At 37.0% G+C, this 15074-nt stretch overlaps 1 protein-coding gene across 3 annotated transcripts in view; it reads right to left on the bottom strand.

The window, feature by feature from the left end:
• The window catches only part of NCOA2 (nuclear receptor coactivator 2), a 257586-nt gene that overhangs the window by 161859 nt on the left and 80653 nt on the right, over positions 1 to 15074 (bottom strand). For all 3 annotated transcript variants that reach the window (XM_019726127.2, XM_019726156.2, XM_019726165.2), the window contains exon 2: positions 3216 to 3272. The gene's annotated coding sequence lies outside the window, so the exon portion shown is untranslated. The remainder of the gene's footprint in view (positions 1 to 3215; positions 3273 to 15074) is intronic.

The following is a 15074-nucleotide window of genomic DNA, read 5'->3' as shown; positions in this document are numbered from 1 at the left end:
TGTTCCAAAAGATGTATTAGGGCATATTTTCAGGGGATGTCTTATTTTTTCATGTACAACAATCTACATTTATTCAAATAAAGTCATGTCATCTTCTTCTGGAACATTGTCATAACGTACTAAACGCGTCTGTCTGGCTGACAATCTTAACTGGGGCTTATTTTCGGGATAGATCTTATTTTTAGGGAAACACGGTATCAGTTAAACCAGATACATAAGCACAAATCTTTTCACATCTATGAACAAAGAAGGAATTCAGAGGCAACAAACATTCATTTGAAATGTACTTTAACCATGCCATGTCCAATATGGACATAATTTCTTTTGTATCTTGATATGCTGAATATAACTTTTAGTATTTAGCATTTAGTATATAACAACAAAGGATACCAGTATCACAAGAAGTTTGTTATGCTTCATTGTAACTTTGGAGAACTTCTCTCTCCACATTATCAGAATTGGGCTCTGCCTTGCTATTCGTGAACAATTCTTCACCCACTTATCCCAGCCCGAATCCTCCAGCATAGAGAAAGTAAACTGATAAATAAATACAAAGTATATGTGAATCCGCAATGAGCTCAGTTTTCCACAGTGAAGGGAAAATTACCTTTTAAGACTTTATTGTCAAACAGATTTATCTGATGCTTGCTTCTGTTTTGACTATTAATTCTAATAGAAGTTTATGGGATAACTTTTAAAAGGCTTAAAATGTGAGACTGGAATGGAAACACTGATATAGCTATAGATTAAGAAGCACAATTTGTTCTGTTAAATAAATTTTTTCTTTTTAATTCAAACTACAGAATTCTCTTTTCATATACTCAAACCTGGAATTTGCATTTCCACTCATACATCCTTTTGGGAAGTGTGAGACAGAATAATTCACCTTATTTCCAAGTCAAAATTTTAAGATGCATTCAACAATGTTGCCTTCAAGAACACTTTGTCCACAATTTATACGTTTAAGGCTCAAAATATTTTTATATAATATGTCCTACTCAGCCTTGAAAATAAACTAAATAAGGAAAGCTGAAGTTCTGTTTGAACAAACTCTGTTCTATCTCAAAGCTATGCCACTTCACTTCTTAAATAATTAGAAAGTTTCCCCCAGGGATATAAATTATTGCACTTTCCAAGATAAGTAATCCTATAGTCATTGTGTTTCACACAACCTGCTTTCTGTAGGAAAAGTGTAACAAACCACTGATGCCACCTGTAATCTGAAATTTTTAATACTGCAAGGGATAAAGAACGCTGATTCATAGAGTGCTACATTTATAATGGAAAAAGGAATCCAGACGGCTTTCCCCAAAGGTCCTGCCCCCCAAAACGTTGAGTATGAAATGAAACGGCCAAGTGGAAATTTAAATTGTGTAAGTAGTCATTAAATTTCAAATGAGTCGTCATGTTTCATAGTTTGAAATAAAGGTTAAAAGTTAAGACCTGCTAATGAAATATAAGCAAAATAATGTTTGACTTTTAAATTAATTTTGAAGTCCTCAAATATGAATATGATTTTCCTGTATTACAATGACCACAAAGAGGCTTGTATTCAAGGCTATTTAGGCAGAAAATGGAGCTCAGTGGTTAAGATCAAGGTCTTTAGAGTGGCAAGCTGCCACTTACTTGACATGACCTTGGAAAAGTCACTTAACCTCTCTAAGCTTCAATTTCCTTATTTGTTATTCTGAAGATAACTGAAAAGCACTTACAGAATACCTGGCACACTAAGAGAGTAGTAAGTAATGGCTGTTGTTATTAGTATTATCAAAGCAATTTCTGGAAATTACACTTAGTAAATTCGATGTAAATGAAAAATGGCTGTATAATTCCTAAAATTTTACTAAAGAAAAAACCTAAAGGTGAGATTTAGTTCTTTCTATAAATGAAAAATGGTGGCAGGAGAGACCAATGCCTAAAGAAAGTAAAAGAGATCAAAACACAAAACATACAAGACAACAGGAGACAAGAACTAGCAACATATATCCTGGAACACTTCAAAGAAAACTAAGTGCCATGGGCACACGGAAAGGGGCACTCAGCTCATGCCGAGGACTGTCTTTGATAACGAATTCAAACATCAATATAGAGGGCAGAAAAATTTGGCAAACTGGAAACAAAATTAATTCAGTTACATTTTGTATTCAGTGGCAGATAGTGGGAAAATTTTAACTTATTTGGTTTTCTGAAAGTAAAACTGGACAGTTTTCAAGCCCACTGTGTTCTCTATAAAGATACCACAAAATATATCCAATATGGTGGCATAATCCAGTAGGGAGCTGAGAAGCTCCACACTTGCTTCAGGTTTGTCTGTTACTTGATCATGAGGACTTTCTAGGGTGGTGACAAAATAAATACAGAATTGGAAGCATTATCCTCTGAAATCTACCCTGATTAAGCATATTTGCGTACATAAAATATGCAAAACAGGTAATTTCTCATAATGTTTAAGAGCTATATACTTTTAGTATATCTGACATAAATTAATTTCATATTTAGAAATCAGTATAAGGAACTATGTCTGGTTTATATTTACAGATGCACAGTTCATTGACTCTGAATATAAATATTCTTAATGTTTATTACCCAATAATTACTTTAACAAACATTTATTCAGTCTTTCCTGCATATCAGGCACTATTCTAATGGATAGGGAGAATGTTTTTAGCAAAACAAACATAGTCCCAATGTTTATGGACCTTATATTCTAGTAGGGGAGATGATAAATAATAAAGTATTATGATAAAAATAAATCAAGGTTGTATGATAAGGAATGATTGAGAAGCTATTTCAGACTGGTTGGACAAGAAAAGCTTGCTCGTTAAATATAAAACATCCATCTCCATAAGACTGAAATTTGCTGCCAAAATCTATAGTAGCTATTCTTTTATGTACATATAAACATGAATGTAAACATTTTGCCAGTCTATGAAATTACAATTCACTTCATCCAACAGGTGTAAGTAATCTTCACAATTTCACACAGTAAACACTGGTAAACAGACGGGGTCATTTTACCTTCAAATGTCATTTCCAACACATTCATAGAGATTTTTCATAATAAAACAGAAAATTTAGACAAATATATTTTTCTTTGTTTTATATTTTATATTTATTTACATACTATTTTGCTAAACTACAAGTAGACTATTTTAAATATTTTCTTTTACTTAAACATCAAAATATTCCAACAATAAGACTTAATTGTCACTCACCTGTGCCTGTACACAGCGCAGAAGATCTATAAATTTGTAGCCAAATCCAAGAGAAATCTGCAATACAAACAAACAAATAAACACGAATGAATGAATGAAAGAAGGAAAAAGAATGCAGAATCCTGTTAGACCTATTAGAATGGATGTGATTTTGACAACCAACGTTAAGTAACACTCATCAATAACAAGTCCCCATTAAATAGCATGGTAAATCAAGAAGTAGACTTGCTGTATTTGTACAAGATAGTATTAAACACGTACGGTCACATTTCACTGCGAGTTATGAAATGTCTACCCCACAAATGTTGAGAGTCTGCCATAACACTTAGTTCACTTTCTTGTAGCTGCCTGACTCGTCACTCGTGCCGAAAGCTGAGGAAAAGCAAAGAAGGCCCGAGCTCCCCCTCTCCACACGGCGCAGTGTGCAGTAAATGTTTGCTGAATAAATAAGCAAATCAACTTCACACAGTTACCTTTGTTTGCTGTAACGTATACTTTACCTATATGGAATTGAGAGGCTTAAGATTACTGAAAGAAAAATGTTAAGTCCTAATTATTGAAAGAAGTAAAAAAGTGCCTTGAATGACCTATCTCAAGAAAAGGTCTTGAGTAAAAAGATGTAAAAATGATCCTATATAGGACAGCCGTAACAATTTGCAAGAGCAAATGTGGATAAGAAAAGGAAGAACTGGATGTCTGCAATAAGGAGGGCAACTGCTCACCAAGTTTCCTCTGGGTGTGTATCCTTGGGAACAAAGAGCGTAATAATGAAGGGCCCTGCAGCATTTTCTCTGATACGCACGGGAATCACTTCCACTGCACCCGAGAAGTTTGTTTCCCAGACGCACGTGAGGAGTACGAACACAGCAAACGTGTGCTTATCATATAGTCTGTGTGTGTTCGTGGAGACTACTTTTGTGTATTTTACAGACCTGAGAAAAATGGCTTGAATGCTACTAGTAGCAGTACGTCTTTTTTTTTTTAACCATTATGTACTACTAGATTTAACAGCTTCGAGGAATAATTTTACAACTGAGCTACTCGATTTTTTTTTCCTTCAGGTGACACAAATCAGTAATAAATGACACTTTGATTAATTGTCAAAACTTAAAACAGCATCAACTCTCTTAAGAGCCCTTTACTCTTTAGAATAATAAATAGAACCTAATTATAGAAAAAAGCTAATGTAACTGGTAATTTAAATCCAAATTACCATTTTTCTAGGGCACTGAAAACATCCGATTTCATACTCTAAGAGGTATAAAGAGAAAAAGACAGAGAAAAAAATTGCATTTTGACTTTTTACCAGGACCTGATCAGCCTGGAGATGGTCATATGTAATGACATACAGCTAGGGGATCAGAGATGATTCATGAAAAACAAAAAGAAATCTGCATGCAAATAAGAAGTTATCACAGTAAGTAAAACGAATGGATTCTGCTCCAGTGGCAGGCAGTGTGCAATAAAGTGTTATGTAATAGGAGCCATCCATTCCTCCCAGCAGGGCTGGGGTAAATGTATTCATTACGCTGGCCTACTTAAGCCTATTATAATTCTATACCAACAACTAATTTGCTCAAGGACATCACATTATGAAACAATCAAGAGCTAAAACTTGTGATATGAGTAGGAATGATGATATTCAGCTCTTACTGCTTGATCTATACTACTCGGTGAGTTTTTATTAATATGCTAATATGAGGGGAAAAGAGCAAGGCACCCATGCCAGGGGAAGATACAGAAGAGAGACAAGAAGATAAAAGACACATGAAGATGTGGATGATTTCCACAGGATATAATAGAGTATCTTGGTGCAACATTTTAAAAAGGAATTAATAAAATACTTAAACACAGAATTACAAAATGTTTTATAAGGTGCTAAGGGAAAATAATAGCCATTTAACAGTAGTACAGGCAATAATTCTATAATAAATTAACATCCCACTACGCTTCCATCAGCCCTGGGAGTTTTCACAAAGCCTTAGGGATGTGTTTCCAGGGAGGGAGAGGGGAAGAAGCCTGCCCTGGGCCTGGCAGAGTGACCAAAGGAAAAGACAGGAATCTTGCAAGAGAAGGCAGAGGGATACATATCTTTTTCTGTCTTACCACCACTACTATTTCCACCGTATGAAATAAAAAGATACACCTCCTCTCCACAAAGCAATAGGTCACTATTAGAAGACAGCCCGGGACGGCTGACAGAACCTAGGGTGAAGCATCAATCATCAGACAGACCAGCTTTCAAAACCTGGCTTTATCTTGTCACTACCGCTGCTGTGAATACTGTCTTATCACTAGAGCAGCTGAGGTATGTGACTTGGGAGTATTTCTGTGGAATCAACTATAAAATGAGGACATTAATAGCCTCTTTGCAGCACCTTGAAAGTATTAAATGGAAGTATTCAATTTAGAATTACACAAAGCACCTGGTACATAGTAGGCATGGTAATTAGGGTCCTGCCAAGAATGATCCTGTCGAGTGCTGCTCGCTAAGACAGGTAACTCAAAAAGTGATGAAAACTACTCATAGAAACTTCAGGCCTACCTGCCTCCAAGTAGAACTGATTTTCCCTGCGATGTCCTAACGACTTTATCTGCCCATAACCGTCCAGAGACACACAAAAACATGGGAAATTTTTGAATCGGGGCCACTTTAAAACTACATCAAATGTTGAAAGATACTACCTGGTTTCAAATCTTACTATAAAATTGCAGTAATCATAAGAGTGGGTATTGGCACACGAATAAACAGGAGAAGAGAACAGAGTACAGAAATAGGCCCACACATTTATATCAGTTCATATTCAACAAAGGTGGCAAGGCAATTCAACGAGGAAAAGGCAGTCTTTTCAATAAATGGTGTCCAAAACTGGTTATACGTACAGAGGGGGCGGCGGGGGAAGAACCTCAACCTTTACCTTGCATTGTGTACAAACATTAAGTCAAAACAGATAGGGTCATAGATCTAACAGCAATAACTAAAACTTTACAAAGCTTGTAGAAGAAAGTACTTGGAGAAAAATTATTGTGGATGAGGAAAAAAAAGGCTTTAGATATGACACTGAAGTAAAAGAAAAAAAAGACCATAAAAGAAAAATAAAAAAAAATTGAAATCCATTAAAACTAAAACTTCCGTTTTGCAAAATATATAATTTTAAAAATAAAAACAGAAGTCACAGATTGGGAGAAAATATTGGCAAAATAATTATCTGATAAAGTGCATGTGTTCAGAATATATAAAGAGCTAATTATCAGATAAAGGATGTCTATCTAGAATACATAAAGGTCTCTTACAACTCAATAATAAAACAAATAATTCAACTCCTTGAAATGGGGAAAATAGTTGAGGATATTTTATATATGTATATCATAGAAGACATACAATGGGAAAAGTACTAAACACCATTAATCAATAAGAAAATGGAAATTAAAACCAAAACAAAATATTCTAGCCATTCAGTAAAATGTGGAAAGGGTTGACAGGATATGATGAAACAATCACATCCCTTGCCGGTGGGGAAGTACGATGGTATGGCCATTTTGGAAAACAGTATAGAAGTTTCTCACCATACGACCCGACAATTTCACACCAAGGTGTGTTTTCATTTCTCTGGGTACAGGTGACCACACAAAGAGTTGTACATCAATGTTCCTAGCAGTTATGTTCAGAACAGCCAAAAACTGGAAACAAGTCAAGTGTCTATCAACTAGAGAATGTGTTTTTTAGGATTCATACAAGAAATACCACTCAGCAATAAAAAGGAATGAATTACTGATACATGCAACAACATAAACTTTAGAAACACTGTGCAAAATGTAAGAAACCAGACACCAAGACAACATATTACATGACTCCATTTACTTGACATTTCTAGAAAAAAGTAACACTACAGAGACAGAAAACAACCAGTGGTGTCCTCGGTCAGGAAACGGATTTGGGGATGGACTAAACCGGGCACAAGTGAACTTTTGGGGCTGATACAATTGTTCTAAAGCTGGATTGTGGTGATGCTAAAGAAAGACAGATAAGAAACCTGAGACTCACACAACTATATAAACTTACTCAAACTCCTCCTTGAATACATTTAAAAAGGGTGCATCGTATGGTATGCAAATTATACCTCCACTTTTTAAATGCTAGAAAAAATGTAAATGACATTTTTAAATGGACCCCTGTGGCCCTGCTCCTTCTTCCTAGGTGACAGCTGAGATTGCTATGTGAGTCAAGGGACCCAAGGAACAACGGTTCCAGCACCAGAAGGCGGGGTGAACACCGGCCAAGTAGAGCATCAACGAGCTGCACAAGTAACAGCGCAACAGGGAGGCAAACATCAGGACCGAGCCTGCATCACACACAAAAAGACCGCTGGCAGCATTAAAGCTACAGGTTGATGATTTTTTTTAAAGGTAGGGAGGGTAGGAAGAGCATATGCACAATATTTTGTTTTATTATATATTTTTAATTTTTTAAATGAATGGACAGAGCCACAGGAAGCAAAGTAAGCCGGGAAGAAGACGAAGTGACATCTGTAATAGTAGCGAAAAGAGCACCTTATGCTGCTGCTAGAATGGGAGGCGGGCCCTGTTTTGCTGTTTTGGTTTAATACCACCACCAACAATAATAACACTAATAGCTATTATTTATCGAATGCTTATTTTGTGAGAGCTCTGGGCAGAGGGCTTTATATGTGTTACTTCATTTCATCGTCCTAACAACAACCCTGTGAGGTAGGCACTGCTACTATCCTCAGCATTTCATAGATACAGAAACTTAACCGAGAAATCCTTAGTCCAAGGTCAGAGCTAACACAGTGGCAAAGCCTGGATTCTAACCCAGGGTCCACGAGCAGGTTGTTCCCAAAGTTCACTGTTTTGACAACACCCTCAGTCTGTCAACTCGATTTGAAAAAGAAGATGGCAAAAGCGTGATCAACCTGAAACCTGCCTTCCTGAGGACTCTCACATGGTACAAACAAGAACAGCCACGCTGAGTCCCCACATCGCCCACCCCTGGCTGACACTGTGATTGAAACTTGACATTATTTTTTACTGACCCAAATGGAGCCTCACAATTTTCTCAATCAATGTTGCCACCAATCAAAGGAAGTATCACCAATACATCAATGTTGGTACGCAAATGAAAATGTATTTGCTAACTGGAACAATCAACTTGATTTTTGACAGAGTATGTGGCACATGCTATTGAAAGGACTAACCAAAGGGGAGCCCTGTAACTGCCCTACTTCATGTCCCGACATAGGGCCTACTACTGGTCTTCTTGTTCTTTGGCCAGCACCACCCCGGTCATCAAGCCAGGCAGACAGGTGGGTAGAAATGAAGAGGACATGGGGAAAGGGAGAAAAAGCTAGAAGTACCACTCTAATCACTTGAGAGTTTTCAACAGTTCCAGCCAGGGATATCTGGAACATAACCCCACCATAAGCGTACACCCATAATGCATGATTAGTACAATAATTATTTTTCCATTTCTTCCTCAAAAGCGCAAAAACTCCCAAACAACTGAACGTAAAACACACCTTTAATTCAGAATGTTTCAAATCACATAATATCAAAAGGAAAGTTATAGTTTCAGAACTTAACTATGAGAACTATTTAAGCTCATTAAACAGGACATTATATTTCTATTTGATGTATATTTTATATAAGAAGTCCTAAAACATAGCTTTCATGTGTTTTTAATAAAATATTGTAATATTAAAATCCCAACGTTCTGGTGGTACAGAAGCCTTAAGAATGTAAAGAATGTGTACTACATATGCAAGGTAAAAGTCTTCCCCAATGATTAAGCTGATGGCGCTAAAAATAACATCTAGACGGCAGAAGAATAACTTATAAGATAACTGGATATATATATATTTCAGACAAGCTTATGCTTTCTTTCTTTGTTTAAAGGGCTCTACCTCCACTTCAGACAATGACTCTTAACTAATAAAACTCTTTAACAAGTAATTTTCATTTTTCAAAGTTTTTTTTTAAGAGGGTCAGTGGTCTCATGTCAAAACCTCTTAACATGACATTTAGCTGCGGTGACTTCTGTATAAGCATTAATAACCCTCTAATTATTGTCTCCAACTATTCATTCTGCCTATTATACATGTAACTTAATTCATACAGAGAAATCTTCAGTTTTCTAAATCTGGTGCTTAAAATCAATTGAAAGTCGATTTTAAGATGTTCTTTTGTTATTTTAATTCAACTTAACAAAATACTTTAAAAAGTACAATTAATCATAAGTTAAACAAGTAGCAATTTAGATTTATAACTTCATTTAGTAAAACTTTTCATCGATACTAAATGTAGTAATTCCTAAGCCATAATTAAAATACATACATAAAAAAGGATATGTCATCAGTTTAAAAATTCCTAAGCTGCGGTAGGTACGCATACACAATTGGTACATGTGATATAGTGAAAACAACATACCCATCAAATCTGCAGAGCTCATAAAACCATTCCTTTCAATTATGTCTCTCACATCCCGTGGTCAGAGCCAATACAATCAAGCAGCTATCATAAAACAGTAAATCTCCAAAGAGTAGTATTCCTGCCCAGAGACAGACCCAGAAGAAAACTGAATCTCACATACGCAAGTTGCATGTGCAATGCTCAACTCTGGAAGCGGGCTAGAGACACCAACTTTGCAGTCACTTGCCTGAAAAAAGCATTTAAATCATAGAAATGCTTAAGCTCTCCTAAGGAGAAGTAATAAAGAATGGAGAGCAGGGAGTCTGGAACTAAGCCCTAGGGAACTCCGACATTTAAAAATTACATAGAAAAGGAACTGGCCAGGGAGCACGGGAAGAAATGAGCTAAGAGGCAGGAGGACCAGTAGAGAGATGAGTGAGTCCTACAGAAGCTGAGAGATTGGGCAGCAAAGAGAGAGAGGGTGGGCAACACTGTTCAATGGCAGGAGAATGACAGTTTCTACTCAATTTGGCAAGCAGAAATCGCTGATGACCTTCCCAAGAACAGCTTCCCTGGAAGGATAAAGATATAAAGCAGACTGGAGAAAGTTCAAGTGCTGATAAGTGAATAGGAAATAAGGATTTGCACAGCGTGTGCAAATGATCACTATTATTATGACCTTACGCTAAAGTTTATCTTCCCCTCTAGACTGCGAGCTTCTTGCGGGCAAGGGGAAGGTTTCATCCACCTTTGATTAAACAGACAACATGCTGCTGGTCTAGTGATTTTTAACAACACTCCTTACAAAAGTCCTGGCGCTTTAATTAGGGTGCTCATCAAAAAAAAAAAAAAAAAAAGAAATCACATAATAATAGTCTTTAATAGAATTACAGGGAAGGAAAGAACTTACTGGGCAGAAAGTCTTAAACAAACATAAAAGGCTCAGAGATGACCCCCCACCAAGACTGGAACATGCCAACCTGACAACCAATCAGCCCCTGCCCCCAATAAAAGGCCAAAAGACACTATGAGTAGAATTTTAACTGGTTTTCTCCCAATACAGTGCGCAGTTTTTGCCCTGAATATTTCCCTTCATTCTGCTTGATATGAGCACAGTTACCGAAGCCTACTGTATACACCAGAACAGTAGAGGACTTCCATGTATTTACCAGTTTATTTTTCATAATAAACTAGTCTGAGGAAACGTCGACCTTCGTTAATAAAATGAAATATTATATATACCCTGTAAAATACGAACAGTAGAGACAGGGAAACCATCCACTTAGGGAGAGAATATCGGACTGCGAAGTCCTCTCAGAAACTTGCCTTCTCCGTAGGTTTTGCTCCTGTACGATGCTGCAATGACCACTCTGATACAAAATGAGCCGAGAATCCTTCCCGTGTGTTCCCGAGTACAACGCAGACAAGCCTGGATAATACTACCTACCTCAAAACTATGGGGTAGAGCAAAAGGCAGTGAACCAAAAGTCACATTGAACTGTATGATCTGTCTACACAGGACAGATCTTGAACCCCCAATACTGAGCAGGGCCCTCAAAACCAGCTTCACAGGGACCAGTTCGTGCTGGCTCATTTCTGACTTCCGACGCCTGAGGACCCGCCTCCTCCCCAAATGACTGTCACTGTCACGCCTACCTCCTACAGGAAGGCTCATCTGTCAACACGGTGTGAGCACATAAAGATCATCATTTCAACATCACAAAGAAAACATTCTTTTTTTTTTTAAATTCACACAGGATGAAAGAGGGTAGGAGAGGGAAGAAGAAGGGAAAAAACCGATGTGACAAAATGAGGACTTATCTGACACAAGGAATTGCATTAAAAAAATAAAACAATTCTAGAACATAAGGTGGGAGGCACAGCTAGGAGCACAACCTAACGTGGCGGAATTTTCCCTCAGATCGGGGGTCTCAAGACCAAGAATGTACATATATGTCCACGAAATTTTCTAATATATTTTCATTTTGATAACAATCTAAAACTACTTAATACATGAATGTGCTAAATCATGGACAGAAGTTACTGACATTTAATTTCAGAATTTGCATGTGTGTTTACAACTGGATTGGAGACTAGTACTATTTTAATGTCTTTCATATCAAGTCTTGAGGGACAGAGTGTTTTTGTAAGTTCAAGAAAACAAAAATAATGGAAAGATCTGAAATATCTTCACGTGGCTGACAGTAGTAAATGCTGAATTCAACGGGACCTGAGCTCAGCAGATTTTCGTAAACAGCAAATTCTTATAATCAGACAAGACCGCGTGGTGCTATTTATTGAAATAATATTGGGTAGTTTTGTTTACACTTAGTAAGTAAATCTGGTTTTGTCTTACAGGTCCTAATGACACTCAAATCTTTCTGCACTGAAAAGTAATCCAGTAACATATACTAAAATGGGTGTTTTTCATAAGGGCCATCACACCAGCTAATACTTCCCATTATTTACATAATAAATATGGCTATAAAATGTAGATTAAAATATCATGGACAGCCTTTGTTTTAAAAAAAAGTTCTGCTGACAAATCAAAACACCAGTGGTTCCCAAAATGTGTCTCTGAGTTCAGCTCAAGAACAAAGTTTTTCCAGGTTTAAACCTAAATAAGAAAGAAATGTAGTACTTTACTTTTCTATAAAGCTAAATTTTATTAAATCTGAGGATTCTCCTTTATTATTAGATAATAAGCTTATTACGTTGTGGGGTTACATTTTCCTTTTAATTTCTGAACTGGTGGTGGTAATGGCTTGACAAATTTTAAAATTTGGCAATCCTATGTCAGTTCCCTCGATTTGGGGGGGAATTTTTAATAGTAGTACATGAAATCAAAATCTCTAGGTACCACTGGCCTATCTATTATAAAATGGCGCACACACACACACACACACACACACACACACACACACAAGAGCTGTCACCCGGTCCCTAGGTACTCACAAGTAGACATTTTGCAAAGCAACCCAGAATAAATCACAGCCTAAAAAGGTTAATAATAACGATGACAAGTATAAATACATAAAGAACAGAAACTCTGGAAGACTAATGACAGCAATAAACTCTTTGCTACTCCTCCCACTGAGAAATGAAGTATAATTGCCCTCCTCTTGAAACTGGGTGCCTTCGTGACTGGCTTGACCAACAGACGGTGGCAGAAGTGGTACTGGGGACTCCTGGGCCTTGCAGACTCAGCCTGCGATGCCGGAACCCTTGATCTGAAGAGTCCTGAGCTGCTAATTGTGTGGGACCTTGGAGCCACCGCACCATGAGGAAGCCCAATCTAGGCCACGGGGAGAGGCTACATGAAAAACACAACGAGCTGCCCGGCCAGCCTCAGCTGTCCAGCTCCTAGCAGCCCCTCGTCACCCCAGCTGAGACTCCAGACATCAAGGAGCAGAGACAAGTCCTCCCTGCTATGGCCTATCCAAATCCCTAACCCACAGAATTGAGATACAACAACAACAAACAAGTTGTTGTTTTAAGCAATAAATAACCAAAATAAAAACAAATAGCTTTTTCATAAATAGGAATAAAGACTTTAAAGCAAAAAAAGAGATGTCTCAGGCAGACTAGCTGTAAATCAGACTGGCATCAGACACAAAAGAGGGTTATGATGCATAAAGATAAATATAAATCCATTCATTCATTTACCCAACCGACATTTATACCACCAGATGTGTAAACAGTGATACACATACAGCCTCTGTAGATGGTTAAAAAAGGGCCGGGCTGACTTCAAGGAACTTACAACAGACTAGAAAGTAGTACGTAGTATAGTGCTTTCTTGTACGCTTTTTATTGTTTTCCACAAGAACATAATCAACAATTCAGATCAAATCAAAACACAGAGTGACCCAGGGTTTAAGTTCCTCTAGGAGAAGGAAGTGAAGGCTGAACCCAAATCCCACAAAAGGTCATTTGTAGTTTGTAGTATCGAAACACGCTGTAGTTAACTACAGCATATACAGCATATAATAAAATGTTTGGGTTCTCATTTCAGACTATAAATTCAGGGCATGCGTAACTAATCTTTTTTATTTCTTTTTTATAAAGTATCAGGTTAAAGAACCATTTAAAGATATTATTACAAATATGCCGGGTAGACTTTTCTACTTGACTGAAGTCAAGATTCTGGGACCCAGAATGGGCAAAGCAAGTAAGGTCAGTAGGCTGTTGTTTTAACAAGATTTATTTCTGTCTAGGTGTGCTACAGTTTAAACAAACACACGATTCCAGTGACTAAAATAATTTTAACTGCTCCTTTCATGAAAGCATAGACAATTTAACCTTTCATAATATTATTCTCAGGGTTCTAAAATTAGTCACTTTTTTTCTATTTGCAGTATTTCTCTATTCAAATTTCACATGAAGCTGAAAAGAGAAATAGAGAAAATTATCCTACCAGGTATTTTTAAATACAGGAAAACGTTTGATCTCACACTATAAGAGAATAAAACAGTAAATAAGTACGTTCGTGGCCTCTTGTGCAAAAGACCATGGAATGTCTTCAAACTATCAGGAAGTACCTAGCACGATGCCTCAGTAAGAAGGGACTTAACGAATGTGTGTTGACTGATAACACATTTATTTCCCAGTTATTTTAAGTGTGGCCAACAAAAACAAGCAATGTTGTTTTCTGTCTCAGTAAATACTTGCAGCAAAGAAGAAAGGGTAACATTTTCAAAAGCGGTCACAAAGAACCAGACCGCATTCTCTCTTGAAAACATTAAAAGAGGTATGAAGGTGGGCGCTATGTTAACAAATTCTATGTGCTCTAAGTGTCGAAATAGCATCGGTAAGTGACAATATAACAGGAACCTAAATTATAAACGGCCTTTTCTCTCACAACTTCCATTACATGGTAATTAGCCAAAATTTAGCCAAAATTAGCCAAAAACATGACATAAAAGAAAAATTCTTATTGCTAAAACCATAATTTGTTAATACTTTATCTAAAATATACTATAAAAGTCAAAACTGAGCACTGAATAAAAACATAATTAGGAACTTAAAAATGATAATACTAACATTCCATTATAAAAAATAACATCTGGAAGGAAGATACACAAGAATATCTGACTTTACAAATCGCTCAAGTCTTCTAGACTGGCCTAGAGACCAGCAGGGCGTGGGAGGGGGCGTCAGGAGACCCAGCGGGGTTCCTGAGTCTCCCTCTGAGACTCAAGGCCAATCACTTACCATCTCTTGTCCTCAGTTTCCTCAATGACATAAAGAGAGAACGGCACAATTATCTCCAAGTTCCACTTTACCTCGAAAAAATTCTACTGTCCTCAAATAAACCGTCATTAGTCTAAACAAACGGGATTTGAAGATACCCCAATCTTCCATTTGCTTATTTAAGGCATAATTATTTCCCTAAATTTACACTAAACACTTCACAAGTTTCAAACACCTATA

This window comes from Rhinolophus sinicus, linkage group LG14 (genome assembly GCF_036562045.2).
Source record: "Rhinolophus sinicus isolate RSC01 linkage group LG14, ASM3656204v1, whole genome shotgun sequence".
In the NCBI taxonomy this organism is placed as follows: Eukaryota; Metazoa; Chordata; class Mammalia; order Chiroptera; family Rhinolophidae; genus Rhinolophus; species Rhinolophus sinicus.
Note: the sequence above shows the minus strand (reverse complement) of the source record. Positions and strands in the feature narration are given on the sequence as shown.